Source organism: Elephantulus edwardii, unplaced genomic scaffold (assembly GCF_000299155.1).
Source record: "Elephantulus edwardii isolate Elephantulus edwardi_28Jun2011 unplaced genomic scaffold, EleEdw1.0 scaffold00017, whole genome shotgun sequence".
NCBI classification, from domain to species: Eukaryota; Metazoa; Chordata; class Mammalia; order Macroscelidea; family Macroscelididae; genus Elephantulus; species Elephantulus edwardii.
In genome coordinates, this window is record NW_006399767.1 from 27,047,985 (window position 1) to 27,054,066 (window position 6,082).

The 6,082-nt window shown below is 38.5% G+C and overlaps 1 pseudogene; it reads left to right on the forward strand.

Annotated features, from left to right (window-relative positions):
* The first annotated feature begins 4,657 nt into the window (after positions 1-4,657).
* LOC102860304 lies at positions 4,658-5,354 on the forward strand (annotated as a pseudogene).
* Positions 5,355-6,082: the final 728 nt, after the last annotated feature.

Consider the following 6,082-nt stretch of genomic DNA (forward strand, 5'->3'; position numbering starts at 1 on the left):
AGAATAGGACCACTCTTCCATATTACAACAGAAGAATGAAACGTACTTGTTTTGTCAATTAGGCTCTGAGCCTGTTCTTCCATCCATTTTTGATAGTAATCTTTCACATTCTCTTTGTGTTTCCTGCCACTGCAATGTGTCTTTCTCACAGATGGCTGCAGAACAAAAAAAAGCCATGTAAGTCACAGCAACAAATTTCTAAAACAATACTTCCTAATACTGTAATAAAGGCAGCCTGACTAGCACTGTGCTACTAAATAATCACTTAACATTATCACTTACAAATATTATCTGGCAATGTATTGTAGTTTATCTATGACATTTATTATCCAGACGAGGGGTCAGTAAACTATGGCCTATAGGTCTGTTGTCATTTTTATAATGAAAATTCATTATGTATTGTCTATGATTTTTACACTATGATGGGAGAGCTGAGTAACAAGAGAAACCATAACCATTATGTCCACAAATTTAACCCAGATCTAGGTCTAGGTGATCAATGCAGTTTAATTTCTTGGTAAAATGATACAGATTACAACACATTTAAGTTACAGCATTTGTGAGAACATGTTCTTTTAAATTACTGTTCTACAGCACAAACGATTTACAAACCACTTACAGACCTTTGTCTTAGCCTATCAACTCTACTCGGAAGGCATAATGGAAATGTCTGGGGTGACAAATGTTCTGTATACATATGCTGCTGCTGTTATGTGCCGTCTTTTTGCCTGAGACTCACAGCAACTCTATACACAATAGTTCTGAACCTTGCTCCATCCTGGGCCAATCTCACTATCTCTTGACATACCGGCTCCCACTGCCCCAGTTACTGAGTAAATCCATCTCATCCAAGGTCTTCCTCTCCTGAGCTTTCCCTACACCATTCCAAGAATAAGGTTCCCCTCCAATAACTGGTCCTTTCTGGCAATATGCCCAAAGTATATGAGCTAGAGCCTCAAAATCCTTGCCTCCTAGGAGCAGCTTGTTTCATCCTCTCCAGGACAGACCTATTAGTTCTCTTGATAGTTCATGGTATGTTCAATACTCTTCTCCAGCACCACAACTCAAAAGTATTTGTTCTTCTTCTGTCCTCTTTTGTCACTGTCCAGGTCTCTGATGCATTAACAGGTAACTGGAAAGACTACAATCTGGATTGCGGGGCACCTTAGTATATAGACTGACATCACTGCTTTTCAGCACTCTGGAGAGGTCCCTGAAAGCAGATTTTTCTAATGCAATTAGTCTTTTAATATCCTGCCTTTTGGTGCCCAAAGTGTTGATTTGTGGAACTGAGGAAGATGAAATATTTAACAACCTCAATCTCTTCTCCATCTATCACAATCCTGCCAATTGGTCCAGCAGTGAGAATCTTTATCTTCTTGATGCTGAGCTTCAATTCATACTGAAGACTGTTGTCCTTGACCTTCTGCAGCAAATGTTTCAGGTCCTCCTCAGTTTTGGCAAGCAAGGTTGTGTTATTTACATAATGTAGGCTGTTGATGAGTCTTCCTCCAATCCTGATGCCACATTCCTTCTCATAAAGTCCATCTTCCCAAATGATATTTTCCGCTTACAGATGGAAAAAGTATGGAGACAGGAAGCATCCCTGATGCTCTCCCTTCCTGATTTGGAACAATACAGCATTTCCTTGCTCTGAGGACTGCTTTCTGGTCCAAGTGTAGGTTTCACACGTGCATAATCAGGTGTTCTGGGATTCCTATTCTTCACAAGGTCTGCCACAATTTGTTGTGATCCACACAATCAAACGCCTTGCACAGTCAATGAAACATAGACATTGCTCTGGTATTCTTTGCTTTCAGCCAATATCCTAATGACAGTTGTGATGCTGTCCCCAACTCCACAGCCTCTTCCAAACCCAGCTTTCATTTCTGGTAATTCTATTCCAATAGTTTTTGGATGATCTTTAGCAGGATTTTTCTTTCATGTTATTTTAGTGATTATCATTTGAAAATTTGCACTCTGCTGGATCACATTTATGTGGAATGGGAATAAATCTAAATCTCTTCCAGTCAGTTGGCCAAGTGGTTCTCCTCCAGATTTCTTGGCACAGCCTGGTAAGCACAACCAGGGCTACACCTGTTTGTTGTAATATGTCAATTGTTATTCCCTCAATTCCTGGGGCTTTCTCTTTTTTTTGCCTATGTCTTCAAAGCAGCTTGAAATCCCTCCATCATCACTGCCTCTTGATTATATGTTGTTCCATGAAATTCTGTGTCAGCCAATTCTTCTTGGTACAGTGACTTGGTGTACTCCTTTCACCTTCTTTTGATGTTTCGTGGGTCATTCCATATTCTACCTATAGCATGCTTAAGTATTGCCAATTCGAGGCTTGAATTTGTTCTTCAGTTTCTTCAGCTTAAGAAATACTGAGTGAGTATGGCTCTTTTCTGATTCCAGCTCTTTGTACACTTCATTAATACTTTGTCTTCCTGAGCTGTCCTTTGAAATCTTCTGTTCAGCTCTTTCCTGATTTCTTCCCTTTGCTTTGACTTCCTGGCACTCTAGTGCAATATTCAGCCTCTAATCACATCCATCTCTCTCGGTCTTTTCTTCCTCCTTTGTCTTTGTAATGAGCCTTTACATTCGTCATAGATAATATTCTTGAGATCCTCCACAGATCATCTAGCCTCCCCTCATTAGTGTTCAAGGCTCCAAACCTGTTCCTGAGATATTTTTTTTTAAAATTCAAGTGGAATAGACTCAAGGTCAAATTTTTAATTTCATTCTTAAGCTTCAGTTTGAATTTGCATGAGTAGATGATGGTCTGTTCCAAAATCAGCACCTGGCCTAGTTTTAACAGCGGATACTGAGCTTTTCCAATGATTCTTTCCACAGATGTAGTCCACTCTGATCCATGTGCAGACCATCAGGTGAGGTCCATGTGTATAGTTGCTGTTTGTTTCTTATAAAAGTTATTTGCAATGAATAGTCACTGATGGTACAAAATTGTTTATTTCCAGCCTCATTTCTGTCACCAAGCCCATGTTTTCTGACTACTGATCCTTCTCAACTTTTGCATTCCAGTCACACATTATTATCAGAGCTTCTGGTTGCATGTTCAATCTATTTCTGACTGCAAAATTTAGCTGAAATAATCTATTTCCTCTTCTTTGGCTCTGGTTATTGGTACATTTGGATGATGGTGGTATTAACAGGTATTCCTTGTGTGTGTATGGATATTATTCTGTCACTCACAACATTGTATTTTAATATATAGATTTGGAAATGGTCTTTTTATCTTTGACTGCAAGCCCATTTTTCCTTTCATCTCCAGCACAGTAGATCATAAGACTGCCTGATTCAAAATGTCCCACGCCAATCCATGTTATCTAAACAGCACCTAGTATGTCAGTATTTATGCATTCCATTTCTCTTAATAAGGTCCAATTTTTCTACGTTAATACTTCTCACCTTCCACCTTCTAATTACTAATGTCTGCTTACAACTGTTCTTTTGTTTGTGCCAACTTGGCCTCAGGTGTATGATGTATATACATCAAATTATAAACAAATGCTAGTCATCACTTGTAAGGGTAGTCTCCAACTTTGAATGGGATTTAATTTTAACTACTCTGATTTAATGCAGTCCATCCTAACACAAATATAAGATGGAGACTACCTGTATACTCAAAAATCTGGCATTTAATTGAATGCTAACTTTAATTCAATCAAGGTGACCCTGCTAAAAATATAACCATCTTAAGGTTATTATATTCTATTTTTAGAAAAAGGAATGGAGACCTAGAGGTAAATCACTTGCTTTAAAACATGTAAAATGGTAAAGAGCAAAGCAAGGCTTGGAATGGAGACTTCCAGCAGATGCTCCTCCTGGCTACCTAACTATGTGTCATCTTCACACTCTCACCTCTACTAACATCATGAAGGTAAGGGTATTCTTTTCAAACTACTGTTCCTTGCCTTTCAAACCACCGTTTAATGCCTTAATCCTATAATTAGATCATGTCTAAAAACAAACAAAAGTATGAAAGTCACAGCACTGAATGTTATGATCTTTTACAACTGAAGCTTACTCCAAGAAATTGCTTGCATGACCACAGAAATTTTTCCATTTTCTCAAGATATCACTTTAGAACAACAGTTTTAGAAGGGTTCTGATGTTTGTTATAGAAATATTGTTGTTAAAAAGTTCTGACTAGGGAGATCTCTGGTGGCCTAGTGGCAAGAAGGTGCACTGCAATCCCAGTGATGAGCGGTTCAAATCCACCAGATGCTTTGCTGGAGAAGGAGGAACAATCTCCTCCTGTACCAGTCAAATCTGATTTGACGGCGCGCACGCACACACACAAAATAATAGTTAAAAAAATTTTTAGAAAAGTCTGACTAAGGGCGGTCTAGTGGCAAGAACCTGTGCTTCAATACCGATGTTACAAGGCTCAAATCCACCAGATGGTCCACTGGAGAAGGGGTAATTTTCTTCTGTGCCAGTTGGATCTGACTCAACGGTATAAAAGTGGGTAAGATAAGTTAAACACTCCCCCCCAAAAAAAGTTCTGACTAGGGTCGTTCCTCTCCAATGTTACTGTTTATTTTATAGGCCTGTCTAATTTTTGGCTGAAGGTTGATCTAAAATGGCCTGCCAGAAGAGATGAAACAGAAAAAATAAGTTATATGGCTGCATGGAAGATGAGCCTGAAGATCACCTTTTTTATAATACTTAAAACCAAGAAAAATATATGAAGTAAAGAAAGCTGTTCACCTACTTAAGAAATTTCAAATTCTGGACTTCACTTATCCAAAGGTGTTTATCTTGATTTGACACTTGATATATGTACATACACGACAGAATAAAAAAAAAAAACAAACGTGGAGCCATTTGCCAAGTGTTCTTAGCTTTCCCTTCCAATTCACTTAAAAAAAAAATCAAAGCTGCTGTTTTCACAGGCAATTTATCAAAATAGCAGAAGAAAATGGTTTTGAAGGAGGGACTGATTTGATTCTGAAGAATTTGACTGATGAAATTTATGAAGAATTTTATATAGCCCTTCCAAAAATAATGCCTGAATTTAATCCACTTAAAATAAAAAGATTTCCAAAGTTTACTCGAAAACCTGTTGGTTGTAACAGCCTCAAAATGCTTACAAATGGACATGAAATAGAAGTTGCTGAAGAAAAAGACAATATTCTCAAGACCAAAATAGCAACACTTGATCAAATGATCAGGTAGCTGTCAATCTGCAAGCTGTTATCAATGATGTTTGTATGCACAGACTGTTGAGTTTGGGACTGTTATGGTACACATTTTCCTACCTAGTTCAACAAGTCAAGGTTTATTTAAAGATCAAGACACTGCTGCCTAAAATACTGATTTTTTAAAGCATTCCAGGTGGATTAAGAAGCTACACCAAAAACTACAAAACTATAAAATTATAACACTAGGGGGAAAAAAAATCACTGTAAAAAGTGAGAAAATAAATTTTTCTATATCACTGGCTAGGTTCTTTCAACTACAAATCAACACCATTAAGATTTCTATTTAATTGGGTTTACGCAAAGGCAGAAATGTACAGAACTATAGTTCCAAAGATGCAGTACACAGACAGTTGAAGATCTCTGTATCCCTTTCATATTTTTTCTCGTTGTTGAGTCGGATCTGACTGGCACAGGAGGAGACTGCTCCTCCTTCTCCAGAGGAGCATCTGATGGATTTGAACTGCATGCCTTCAGGATTGCACTGCAGGCTTCTTGCTATTTTCATAACAATACTAATACAGCATTTTCCTTTATAAATTTATTGACATTTACACTTGTTATGCATCAGAGAGTTGGACAATGACTAAGGAGGATAGAAGGAGAACTGATGCCTTTGAGCTGTGGTGCTGGTGAAGAGTATTGAAGAGTACCAAGGACTGTGAGGAAAACAAACAGATTCATCCTGGAAAGGGTTAAACCGGGTTGGCTCCCTGGAGGCAAGGATTCTGAGGCTCCGTCTAACATACTTGTGAGGAGAGACTGGTCCTTGGAGAGGACATCATGCTTGGGAGGGTGGAGGGACAGCGCAGGAGGGGAAGGCCCTCTATGAGGTGGATTGATTCAGTGACTGG